Source organism: Ixodes scapularis, unplaced genomic scaffold (genome assembly GCF_016920785.2).
Source record: "Ixodes scapularis isolate PalLabHiFi unplaced genomic scaffold, ASM1692078v2 PGA_scaffold9__187_contigs__length_104089568, whole genome shotgun sequence".
In the NCBI taxonomy this organism is placed as follows: domain Eukaryota; kingdom Metazoa; phylum Arthropoda; class Arachnida; order Ixodida; family Ixodidae; genus Ixodes; species Ixodes scapularis.
This window is the reverse complement of record NW_024609884.1, coordinates 47,220,900-47,234,514: the sequence shown is the minus strand read 5'-3', so window position 1 is coordinate 47,234,514 and position 13,615 is coordinate 47,220,900.

Below are 13,615 nucleotides of genomic sequence, written 5' to 3'. Positions count from 1 at the left end.
TGCGAAACGGTGCCGTGTTGTTTGAAGACCGGTGGCGTCGCTGCGTTTTCATAGGAGCTAAGCCTTTTTCTTTCTTTACTTTTTCCTCAGGTAAATTCGCTCTTTGCAAATTTCACAAAAAAAAAAAAAAAGTACCATCTGTGGGCAACGCTGCACAAAGTCGTAGCGCGATAGGTTAAGAAACCGAATTTTGCGGTCGATTTAAAGAGCCTGGCGTCTCCTTAAATCACCCTATACTTTTCGAAACACAGTGATATGCAGCGACCTTACTCGGCGTTCGTTCAACCTCTTACACCGTGGTTCAACCGTAATTCGTTCATTCGGAACTGCAACTTTATTGTTTTCACAGTGTTCACAAGTTCATTCGAAATTTCTTGATATCAGTGTTCGCAATGAAACGCGAGGTTGAATGACACAGAATCGCCATTCCGTAGCAACGAACGAGCATACTAACGTTGGAGCATATATACCAACGTTACTAGAACAACTCAGTTGGGAAACTGCCATAGAGACTGCTCTGAAAAAGTGGCCCCAATCTGTCCACCAGAACCGAGCTAATGGCGAACACAACGCCGCCATTTCTACCGCAGCGGCCACTCAAGGAACTGCATGTTACTTCTATTTATTTATTTATTTATTTACAATTACCCTCAAGGCCCCAAGGGGCATTATAGAGGGGAGTGGTTGGTTAGTACAGTTCTATATTTCGCGTTATCGGTGATGGTGACGATGTCATCGGGAAGGCCATTCCAGTCCACAATAGCTTCTGGTATGAGCGAATGCTGATGGGCTGCTGAAGTGGTCTTGGGACGGGCGATCTTGCATGAATGATCCACTCTTGCAGCAATATAGCTGGGCGGGCTGAGGAGAGACTGTCGTAATGGTTCAGAGTAGTAAATTTTATGAAGAAGGCAAAGACGGGAAATTTTGCGACGAACGGAAAGGTCAGGAAGGGTTAATTGAGATTTCATTGCAGTGACACTAGAAAAGCGAGAGTAATCAGAAAGTATAAATCGAGCAGCACGATTTTGAACAGATTCGATTGCGTTGGTTAGGAAAGCCTGATGGGGATGCCAGATAGCTGAAGCATACTCTAGTTTAGGGCGAACAAGCGTGACGTAAAGAAGACGCTTGAGGTTAGAAGGAGCAGACTTGAAATTGCGACGGATATAGCCAAGTGAACGGTTTGCAGAGGATATTGTCTTGTCTACATGAACATTCCAGGACATATTAGTGGTTAGATGGACGCCAAGATACTTGTACTGTGCAGCAGTCTGAAGGGTAATGCCGTTGAGTGTTAAAGAGTTTAAGGGCTGGGAGGAGGAACGTGTGAAGCAGAGGTGCATGCATTTGTTAATATTAAGAGACATTTGCCATGTGCGGCACCATTCAGCAATTTTGTTAATGTCGTTCTGGAGTGCAATATGGTCGTTTGGGTCTTTTATTAGTCTATAAACAACGCAGTCATCAGCGAAAAGACGAACAGAGGACGATAGGTGAATAGGGAGATCATTAATGTAGATTAAGAAGAGTAAGGGGCCAAGCACAGTTCCCTGTGGAACACCGGAAGAAACGGGAGAGAAAGAGGAGGACGTGTTGTTAGCGAAAACGAATTGAGAGCGATGAGTAAGGAATGATTCAATCCATTGAAGAACAGGAGGGTCCAGTTTGAGAGAACTAAGCTTAAAGAGAAGGCGGTTGTGTGGAACTTTATCAAAAGCTTTGGCGAAATCAAGAAAAACAGCGTTAGTTTGATAGCCAGTGTCAAGATTTTTAAACAGGTCGTTAGTGAGAAAAAGTAGCTGGGTCTCACAAGACAGGTGTTTCCGGAAGCCATGCTGCGCGTTGGTGAAGAAGTTGCAGGAATCCAGGAAGTTAATCAGGTGCTTGTAGATGACGTGCTCGAGGATCTTGCAGGAGATGGAGGTGAGTGATATTGGCCGATAATTTAGTGGAGATGTTTTACTTCCGGACTTGTGGACCGGAATGACCTTACCAATTTTCCAGTCGGAAGGTAACACACCTGTATCAAGGGACTGCTGAAATATTTTTGTGAGGTAAAGGCCGGATGCAAATTTAGTGTTACTTAGAACCTTCGCATTAATACCGTCTATGCCACATGATGAAGACATTTTGAGGGATTCTATAATGCTGATTACACCTTGAAAGTCTATAATAACAGGATCCATTGGAAAATAATTTTTTGTAACAGGAGGAATTCCAGTAATGGGTGTAGAAACGGTAAATGCATCAGAAAATACCCTGTTTAGAATATTTGCACATTCACTATCCAATATGTTATCACCAGAGCTATTGACTAGATTGATTTCTGAGTGTGGTTTTTCATTAACAAAGCTCCAAAATTTTTTAGGGTTGTTTAGTAACATATTAGGTAGAGTGTGTTGTAAGAATGTGCGTTTACACTCTCTCAACATACTTTTATATTCAGAAGAGCAAGTGGCATGCTTAGGCCAAGCTTCTGGTGTATTTGCTTTTTTAGCGTTCCTGAAAAATCTTTTCTTTTTGTTAGATAGACGACGAAGGGAATTATTGTACCATGGTTTAGACGCGGTAGTTCGAATTGTTGCGCACGGTATGTATTTTTCAATAAGTTCAAACAATTTGGTCTTAAAAGCTTGCCAATTTTCATCAGCGTTATGGCAGTCGAAGTTTTCATTAAAAGAAACAAAATAGTCGGAGAGCTCGGAGTTCATCATGTCATAGTTCCCCTTGTGGTACAAACGTATCTTTTTAGAAATGCACGTCGACTTTGACGGTTTGATATCAAGAAAACAATGAAGAGCCTTGTGGTCGCTAATGCCATCTAGTGGAGATAAATCCTTAACTAGAAGAGGATCAGTGACAAGTGCCAAATCCAGAATATTTGAACTATTTTCAGTGATCCTTGTAGGGAAGGAAACCAACTGGGTGAGGTTAAAAGAAAAACACAAGTCTATAAAATCGCGGTCCACACTAGATCCCCCGAAACAACTCGTAGTCTGAGCATTCCAGTCTATACAAGGAAAATTAAAATCACCAAAAATTTTGGTTTTAATTTTGGCTTTGATTTTTTGGCTTTAATCGGCCGTTTTGGTGCCGAAACAAATACAGGGGAAAAGATTACAGGGGTGCCCCCCCCCCCCCCCCCCCCCCCGTCTCCCCAGCGGACGCGCCGCGAATTTCTACCGAAGTTAAAATGCACCTGGTCGGGACGCGCTACCTGAAAAGACCGCTGAGGCATGGTTGTATAAAAACAATACTAATTGTTCCGCAAAACCTTGCAAACTAAAGATTATAAAAACATCACGCGCCCTTCATTTTGTACTAAACTCAACTCAAAACAAATTTCATACAAAAAGAGTCTTTTCCGTTTGTTTTTACGCAAAAACATGCTTTCTAAAAGCTCAATGTGACCACAGTACAGACAAATGATAAAGAGTGGCGCTGTTGTCGTATTTAGCTCGGTCTCGGTGGACGCCAGCGGCCCCGGTTTCGACGGCGAGTTTCCCAACTGAGTCTTTCATAAACACCGTTGTTTTCCAACCCGCTACCCGGGCACCTGCCCGGGATGCGGGAATTCCCGCCCCACCCTTTACCACACCGTCTGGGAATGTCCTAACCCTCCGGGCAAGGGCATCACTCCCGCTCCTTCCCCTACCCCAACCTCCTGGGAGGCGGCCCTGTCCAGCCCAGAGCTCGAGGACCAGCGTGCCCGCCGGATTGGAGAAGCCAACGGAGCCCTGGACTAGGGCCCCAACCGGGACTCGTCGGTCTCCTAACCTTTTGAAAAATAAAGTTATAACCACCACCACCACCGCCACCCAACTGAGTGCTCTAGTAACGTTGATATGTACCAAAACAAAAGTTGGTAAACGCTGCTTCAATCGCTAGCTTATACATGCCGCTATACGTATACACACACACACACACACATATATATATATATATATATATATATATATATATATATATATATATATATATATATATATAGTCAACCATGGTCAGATGACGGTGGCGGCGCCACGGAGCAGACGAACTTGCGCGCCGGCGGCGCGTTTTCAGGAGCTTCCTTTGGGCTCCAAAAGTTACTTATTAATATTCGTTTTTTGTTGCACTTCAAACGAAGATGAATAAGTAACTTTTAGAGAACATAGGAAGCTTCCGAAAGAGCGGAAGCACCACGTGACAAATAGCGGCCACTTTTGCGCGGCGCCAACTATAAATTCGTTCGCTTTTTCTTTTTCGTTGTAAATTCGTTTTATGACTTCCTTTTCCCAACCGGGCTGTTTAAGAAGTTTTTTTTCTTTTGCATGTGTCATTTAAAGAGCACATAAGAAACAGCCTAAGCAGCAAGTAAGAAGAAATTAATCTTAGAAATACGATCTAACTGAAACTAACCTGCAACTGGTCCGCCGTCTTCTTGTGACGTCATATATGTTGTATAAACATCAGCACATTTATAGCTTGAGTTTGTTTCTCCCAGTGTCTGAAGCAGTTAGGAGACCGTCGCGATCGTCCGTGGGAAATAATGTACTATGATTCATCGAGCTTTTCTTAGTCAAGTAATGACAATGTTTTAAGATTTTCAGCACGAGATTTGAGACGATTCGCCTTTCTCATTTGATCTGCCGGCACCCGGCATCGCCTCCGAGGGGACCTCTCTTGGGAAGCTGCGTTCACGACCCGCCGACATGTTGACCCAGATGCCGCTTCGAAACAGGTTTTATTTGCTATACTTCGATTCCAGACGGAGCTGGCGCTACGAGCTGATAAGACCAATGAAACAGCGTCAAACGTGCACCATCATGTTCGTCATGTTTCTGTACGTGCACTCTATCATAACTGAACCACTCATAAACATATCAGGCCTAGTGACTTGCGCTTTTGACGCTGCTTGATTGGTCCCATTAGCGAGCGTCGGCTGCGTTTGGACTTAAGCTGAAACGAAGCATAACAAGGTGTGAACTGTTTTCTAGCTCGAAGCGAACGCTAGGAGCCAGCGTTCGCGTCGGACTGCTCGGACCCAATTCCGTCGCAGAGACTTCTCGATCGGAAACCAATAAAATGTTTTTCGGCTGCATTTCTTCGGGGTGTTACTGCACCCCACAGTCAATCACCAATTCCCCCCGCCCTCCATCGCATGCAGCAAACAACCTAAACCATACATTCGTAAAGTTCCAAAAGAACGCCCATCCAAAATGAAGAGATAAATGGTGAAAACCATGGGGTGAGCTATCTTTCGGGACGCCGCAGCAAAACTTTATCAAAAACCGCCTGCAAACCACATGATGCGGGAACTGATACCGCAGATCGCGGACATCGCAAATTCGCGTGTCACGATGCGATAATCACGCGGGGATTCGCTACGAACTCCTGTGTCACGGGAAAGGATACCGCAGGTTGCGGATGCAGCAGATTCGCGTTTCAAGGTGCTGAGGACCCGCGAAAATCCGCCGAGGACTCGCATCTCACGGGAACGGATACCGCAAATCGAGGACGCAGCAGATGCAAGTTTTCTGGTGCAACAAACACGCGGGAACTCGCTACAAACCTGTCGGTCACGGGTACCGATATCGCGCACGCAGATCGCAGACAAAAAGGCAGGAATCCGCTACAAACTCGTATGTTACGGGAACAAGTACCGCAGATCGCGAACGCAGCAGAATCATATTTTACGATGCAATATACAGGGTGTCACAAAAGAAAATTTATATGGTCTTTTTTACCGCAAAAATAAACTAGGCATCGCCGAACGCTCATTCACCGCCCAAAGGTAGAGCTAGAGGTCACAACCAGATGCCAAAGTTTCAGCCCGATCCGATAACTTAATCAAAAGTTATAAGTGATTTTCTGAAAATTTCAATAGGCAGCCGGCAACGGCCAGGCGGCGCCAGCAGGGTGAGAGCGCACGGTTACACCCTATCTCGTTGTAACTTGGCAAACGGCGAACGATAAGCCCCACATTGCGTGCCGAATGCTTCGAAATGCGCGACGTACTATTCGAATGCAACGCACACATATTGGAGCATGACGCAGCGAAAAGCCGGATACTTCTTCGGAGTTGAGACAAGGTATTGGTTGAGACGCGCTCCGGTGATACGCAGTCGCGTTCCAATTGGCCCGCCAGGGCCGTAGCTTTCGCTCTACTGGCACGTTACGCGATCACGGCTTCCTGGGATACCCAGTATTTCTTGCTTCGGACACTAGGCTCAGCGGCGCCACCAGAGTAATAGCTCACGTTTGAACAATGCAGCCGCCACTCCCAGGGGTACCCAATATTTCTTGCTTCAGTCGCTAGATGGCGCCAAACCAAACAGCATTGCAGGTTGCCTATGGGAAAATGGAGCCCATTTTTGCCCGTTTTCGGTTTCTGGTGCCATAGAGCCCCATGTGTTTGAAAACTCGGTCGGCCGCCATTTTCCCATTGAAATTTTCAGAAAATCATTTATAACTTTTGATTAAGTTATCGGATCGGGCTGAAACTTTGGCATCTGGTTGTGACCTCTAGCGCTACCTTTGGGCGGAGAATGAGCGTTCGGCGATGCCTAGTTTCTTTTTGCGGTAAAAAAGACCGTGTAAATTTTCTTTTGTGACACCCTGTACACGCGGGACCAACTCGCGTGGAATCGAGATCGCGCACGGGAACGGATACCGCAGATTGCAGACGCAGCAGGTTCGCATTTCACAGTGCAACGTACACGTGGGAACAACCCGCGCGTTACAGGAGTCGATATCGCGTGCGCAGATCGCGGACAAAAACGCGGGAACCCGCTATAAACTCGCTTGTCAGACGTGCCGATACAGCAAATTGCGCGGTTTAGTCGATTCCCGTGGGACATTGCGTGACGTGCGACGGGAATCGGGGGGTGGGCGATGTTTCGGAATTTTTATGTTGCCGATATTTAGAAAGAAAAACGGGATGGGCGATCTCTCGGGGGCGGGCGTTCTCTCGGAACTTTACGGTAGACAGTTTTCCCTACTCCGCTACGCTCTCCGCAACGAAGACGCCGCTAGTGCGTATGCGCGCCGCTGGCCTTGACGGCAGAATTCCGGATATCGTCACGGGTTGCGAAGAGCGTTGTGCGACGGAAGACGCAATCTATGAAAACTCCCTATCACCACTATCACTACAACGCAATCAGTGGACGCTAGATAGGACATAAGCTCTACAAGATGTTTCACTTGATAAGCGCAAGGATATGACACATATTCTCACACATAATTTTATGAATAACGGCTGTTATCGATATACTTAAAAAAAAAAAAAAAAAGCAAACATACGTACTTCTACTTTTCCGCACAACACTCGGAGAAGCAATCACCGCAACTTACGGAGGCAGCTCAGCGAATGACGATGCCGAAAAATATTGTCTAATTTCACAACTCCGACTGCGTTTTTTGGTCTAAACATATGTTTCGGCATCGTCATTCTCTGAGCTGCCTTCGTAAGTTGCGGTGACTGGGTCTCTGAGGTGTTGTGCGAGAAAGCAGACGCACGGGCTTTTTTTTTTAGAGTGATGGGAAAGCTGTTCGAGCGGCTCGTACAGGAGCGGCTCGTACAGGAGCGGCTCTGCTGGCACTTGGAGGAGAATAGGTGCCTGCCGGAAAGCATGATTGGATTCAGAAAGGAGCTGTTGCCACAAGACAACATCCTGGATCTAACGAGCGTCCTCGACGAAAGCAAACTCGGGCGAAGAAGTGCCGTGGTGGCTTTGCTAGACGTAGAACGCATAACGAGGTGCCCCTCTCCTCAATCCTCAGGAGGCTCACTGAGCTCGGACTGACCGGAAAGGTGCTTAACCTAACGGGCCAAAAAGTGCAAATACGAGATGGTGACACTGTGCCCAATTAAAGGGTCATTCATCTTGGGCTGCCGCAGGGCAGCGTGCTAAGCCCTGTGTCGTACATAGTGAAAGCCAAGATCCCGCAGTTCATTCCCAGAACAACGCTCCAGGTTCAAATGCACATCTATGCCGACGATGTGTGCCTGTGGGTCGCCGGAATCTACAGAAGGCAAATCTACAGCTGCATCCAAAAAGCCATAAATCCGATGGAGAATTTTATAGACAATTTGGGACTCGCCTTCTCACTGGGAAAAAGCAGCATCTATGTCGGTGCGGGGAAACGGGCGGCGGTTCCCCAGCAGCGAGGTGAAACTGGCAGGGACAAGGATCAAGCGGGTGCCCAAACAACGCTTTTTGTGAATTACCCTCACCAACCGGCTAAAGTGGGCCCAGACCGTGAAAGTAACGACACAGTTGTAGAGACCGACCGCAAATGTAATTCGTCGTATGACTGGACCTCCCTGGGGTTGCTCAGAACGAACCATTGCAGCTGCCCATGCAGCATTGGTAACATCTAGACTCCTATAGGCTACCATGCGTGATGTCTTGATGAACGAACATGAATAAGCTGGAGCGGCTACATATAGAAGTGGACGACGCATGGCAGTGGGGATCCCAAGAGCCTCAGCCAATGAGACGGTCCTGAGAGAGATGGGGATATGGCGATAGATCCACTAAGGCAGTGGTCTCAAACTCATTTGACTGTGGGGGCCGGATAATCCACACCGAAAGGGTCGAGGGCAAACTTAAGACGTCCGGGGAGGGGGGGGGGGGGGGGGGTTGTTCAAAAGATTTCAAAGAGGAGAGACCTCGTGCTCTATATGCTTCAAGTAAACTCGCAGATTTGCCAGTGACATCCTTAGATTTGATTTTGTTTATATGACTACTTTTGGGCCTTGAACTGATGTAATAACCAGAATTTAAATAATACCGCCTCACCAACGTGCTGTCAAATCAGTTAATTTGACATTTCTTGCTTTCCTGACGATTTTCATTCCAACACTTTGAACGAACACTTGTCCTTCAATGGTGACGTTTGTTTTTTTCAGGCGAGAATTCCGAGCTTGTAGATTTATCTTTGGCAGTTGCTCCTGCTAATCGAGAGTTCGCGCACCCGAGATGCTTTCCTCAACGAAGAGCTTGTGCTTGTAGCCTAGTAGCGGATTTGTTTTATAGTACAAAAAGCTGAGAAGCATTAATAAAGCGAAACAAAGGGTAAATAAACACAGATAAGTATAAACTTTGTGAATACGTTAAAAGAGCGGAGCTATTTTTTGAGCGAAAATTAATCGACGAGATGAGGTCACGATAGCGCATGCCATTTCTAGCGCTCGAGACATGGGAACTGAGACTGGTAGCCGGTTGCCTGCGGGCCGCGTCCCAGCGAGTCGCGGGCCGCGTGTTTGAGACCCCTGCGCTAAGGCGACAGGCTAAGGGAAGACAACTACATGGCTACAGCTTCTACCGTTCCAGGCAGATGGTTTGTAAAACAACTGCAAGAAAGAAAAGAGACAGAGAGGAAGACCGTGATGGAGGAATCTTTTGTCGTGGTTGCACCGCTGTAGTCAGCAATAGAGGACGCAAACGTTGCTCCCTGGGACGTAGCAGAAATTAAAAGTGACATCCGGATAGACAACCTCAGGTTTAAAAAAGATCAACCAGTTCTGCTGGCCAAGGCAGCAGTGGAGGACCACCTGGAAAAAAAGCACGCCGGGAAGCCAGAGAACGACACGGAAAGGTCGGTAAACCGGTCGAGAACCTCAAGCACTGTGGCGTTCCACTTTCCGAAAACAGCAATGGCCATCGACAGTGCCCTGTACGCAGCCTTGGGGCTGCCACCACAGCAGATAGTCGGATTCCAAGAGCGCCCTGCAGAGATTGGAAAACGTGAACTACAGTGATCCTCTAACAACGTAGGCAAGAAATGCAGTCGGCGCCCTAAAGACAAAATGCACAACGGTGTTTCCAGTGGGTTCCGGGGAATGCCGAAATTCAAGGGAATGAGAAGGCGAACAGACTTGCAGCGGTGGCCCATCAGAAGCCCCCATCGGTTGACATCCTTACACACCCGGTCAAAGCCACTCATGATGTGCAAATCCACGTAAAAAGCGGGAAACCAGAACTGTCTTTGCCGAGGGGAAGGACATGTGCGAAAGCAACGATTTTGCGTCGACTCCAAACAGGCACGGCAGCCATAAGCGCGTTTCTACGCAAAATGAAAAGAGAACTAAACCCGACCTGCCCCAAGACCCCTTTCGAAAAACGGTCCCCTGTAGGCCGCTGTGGAATCCCTGCACAATGGTGCACTAAAACCGCAACGTCATGCGTTTAGTTGGACTAAAAGGCAAAAACACATCCACAGAAAAAAACAAAAAAGGAGGATTAGCGCAGTGACGTTGCACCTTCGACGCTGTTTGATTGGCTCGTCGGCTCCTCGATGGCCGCGCTCCGACTTTCGGTATTTTATGGCATGACTTGCACGTTCCACGATGCCCGTTGTTCCGCCATTGTGCAGTGGTTCCGACCTTCTAATAATCAGCGGCACGCGAATTTCGAAACTGGTCTATAGACCTTTGCAGAAATCGCCTCCTGCGCGCTGCCATCTTTGTCTGCTGGGCTGTGGAACGCCTTCCAAGCATGCGCTGTTGATCTGCTGTGCGGTATAACGGACGCTGCGCATGCGCCCACAGCTCAGTGACTCAGCATTTTTTGCCCGCTCGCTTCGTTCGAGACTGCCGCTGGAAAGGTCTATATTTTGTTCATACAGTACACTCTGAAAAAAACAAAAGGTGTATTTTTACACTGGGATTTCGTCCCATATTAGACACCCCAAAACTTCAGTTCGACGTACAGCGCACTGACGTCAATCTGACGGTACTAACTTTCAGGAGAGGCGTGATAGCCGTGGGGTACAACTTATTAAAATAGCTAATGTATACGTGTTACTGACTACGAAAAAAAAAATAATCGGGGTTTTCTTGGCCCTACTGCAAAACCTCAGTGTTTTCTTTCTGTGGTCTTTGATACGTACATTAGCTGTTTACTAAGTTATATCGCACCCCTATCAAGCCCCTCGTAAAATTTGGGGCCGTCTGTTCGACTATGGCGCGCTGTACGTCGAAATGAAGTTTTGGGGTGTATTATATGGGACAAAAGGGTGTAAGGTGATACCCCCTTTTTTTAGAGTGTACGCGCAGCTAAAGCTACGTACTGTTTCGACCAGTCAACCATAAGTCTTGCGCCATGTGACCACGCTATTTACACACAGGCAAAAAACGAAGTCAAACAATTAAAAAAAAAAGAAGCAAGCGATGGATTGGACCGACGAACACACAGCTTCCATCGCCCTGTCAGCTTAGCGGACAACAAACTAGAGCAATGAACATCAATTGCTCAAGCGGTAAAAAAAAAAAAAAAAAAAGTAAAATTCAACTAATCATTATTCTATCAAAACATCGGTAGAAGCGAACACCATGTTTTGATGTAGTCCTAAAACTCTTTACTGGAACAGGTCGTTTTCTATGAAGTGCATGTATGTACAATCTGCCGGCAATCAATGCATTTTGCAGTAACTTTGAAACGCCGTCATATTTTTACTTGGCACCACATAATTACAAAGACGATTTGAAAAGACACGAGTTATGTAACAATGTTTAATTGACATACATCGGCTCAACCGTGATTTACATTATATTACACTTCTTTATTTGCGCAAAACACAAATGTTCTCAATGTTCTACAAGTGAAAGCTACATGCTTGTTAGACCAATTAATCGCTTACATTTTACACCAGACACCATTGTGTAGATGAAAAACTTGTCTTCATTCTCCTTTGGCCCGAAGCCCATACATTTCGCTGTCCTCTTAACCGCGAATGGAGGTCTTTGACGTCATTTTATTTGAGTGTGCTTGCCAGCAGCCAGCAGCGCACACCGGCGGCTGCTGGCTCGTGGAAAGAACGTGCGCCACTTATATGGACACTAAATTCCTTGGTTTAGTATCCTCTTAACGAAGACGACCAAGTGACGGTTTTGTTTGAAGTTAAGATCTGTGTGAGAATGACCCCAGAAACGAAAAAAAGAAAAAAAGAAACAGGAAGGAAACAAAGTTTAAGAATCTGGTTAGCGACATTTTGCCTTGGGGCGTGATGAAAATAGGACAGAAATATAAAATAATATTAGAAATTCGTACCCGCTTCTTTTTTTTGTTTTGTTTTTGTGGCCATCTTTAAAGGTAAAGAAATCTGTATTCAATTAACTCCACTGCATTGTCTTTAAAACTGAGACGACTATTGAGTACTTACGCGAACCAGCATTAACCTGCTTTGGGGGCGACAAATGAAATGTGCAGTAATAGTTAAGACATCAGCAGGCTATTTGTGCGCTTGCTGATTGTTCTAGCTGTTCTATCTCTAGAGCTCAAGAAGCCTTGGTTTAGTAAAAAGCAACTACAAATCAACTGACTCGCCCACCAATTAATCGGCAGAGAGCTCCGCAAAAGTGACGCGCACAACTTTTGAATCTCTTAAACGGTTAAAAGCGCGAACTGAAATACGACGAAACAAGAAACACGTACGATGAGGACCGGCTGATTTTATTAAAGAAACATTCACTCAGCCACACAATTGTTCACCATACCAAAGTTTTACTGAATCACGTCACTGCAGTGGCCCGTTATACTCTCGTCTGGTCATTATTCACTATAGGATTTTATTTCATATTAATAGTATATCAATGTAATGAATTTAATACTGCATAGTACATTCGGATGTCGGGTTAATCTGGCACAAGCCATAATTTAGGCTCACTAGGCGAAGAGTGGGTATTAATAAACGCGTAGACAATTATGTGTTTGAAATACACAGTCCGACAAATCATCATAGATACGTCCTTTAGGGAATCAGCCGCTGATAATAGCATACGTTTTAAGCCCTAGACTCGCTCACTGCACGGTTAGCTTTGGATGTGCCCAACTATACCGTACGCCATAAGAAAATGTAGAAATTCTAGCATTGCTTCTTGTAAATTGTTTATAAGTTCCGGCGTTCTTCCTTTGATCGCAATATCGCCATGAGCAGAATGAAAAAGTTATGGGTATGTTGCAACCGCAAGGCATTCATTATCTTATTCTTTTTTACTTCTGAATTTGCTCTTTTGTGCACGCGGTACACACTCCGCTTTGGCGCTAATTTGCACACGGCGTAAAAGTTAAACGTGAACGCGCCATGTAGCAAGAAATCAGTGAACTAGAAGCGCTTCTCAAAAATTCCTGTCAGGGAGCAAAATAACATGAGATTTAAAAGGAAGCTCGAGTTATTTATTGCTTCCAACATGAAATGCCGGCAATAACCATTTCAACTGGTGTTCCCTATTATTTCGCCGCGGAGCTCTGCTCGTAGCAGACGATTAACCTTTTTTTTCTGTCAGGTTTGGTTTTCTGAAGGTGCGCGGCTCTTTCCTTGTTCGAGTTTCCTCTGCGAATGACGTTTGTAGCAGTCAACCCACTTTCTTCACTTGCATTAGTAGGCGAGGATGGTTTGCTCAAAATATCCTTCCTCCCTTCATAAACGCCAAATTAGATAACTTGTTCTCGTTTTCATGGTGACCAGACTTGACCCCCAGGTATTTTGAATTAGTGCAAGCAAATATGCACCAAACCGAAGGAAAGCGAATTCAGTTTTTAAACCGATTATCCGGTTCCCCGAATTTTCGAATACGAATTCTCTGCACTGTGATATCGGGCGTATGAGACAATATTGCTCGGTTCTA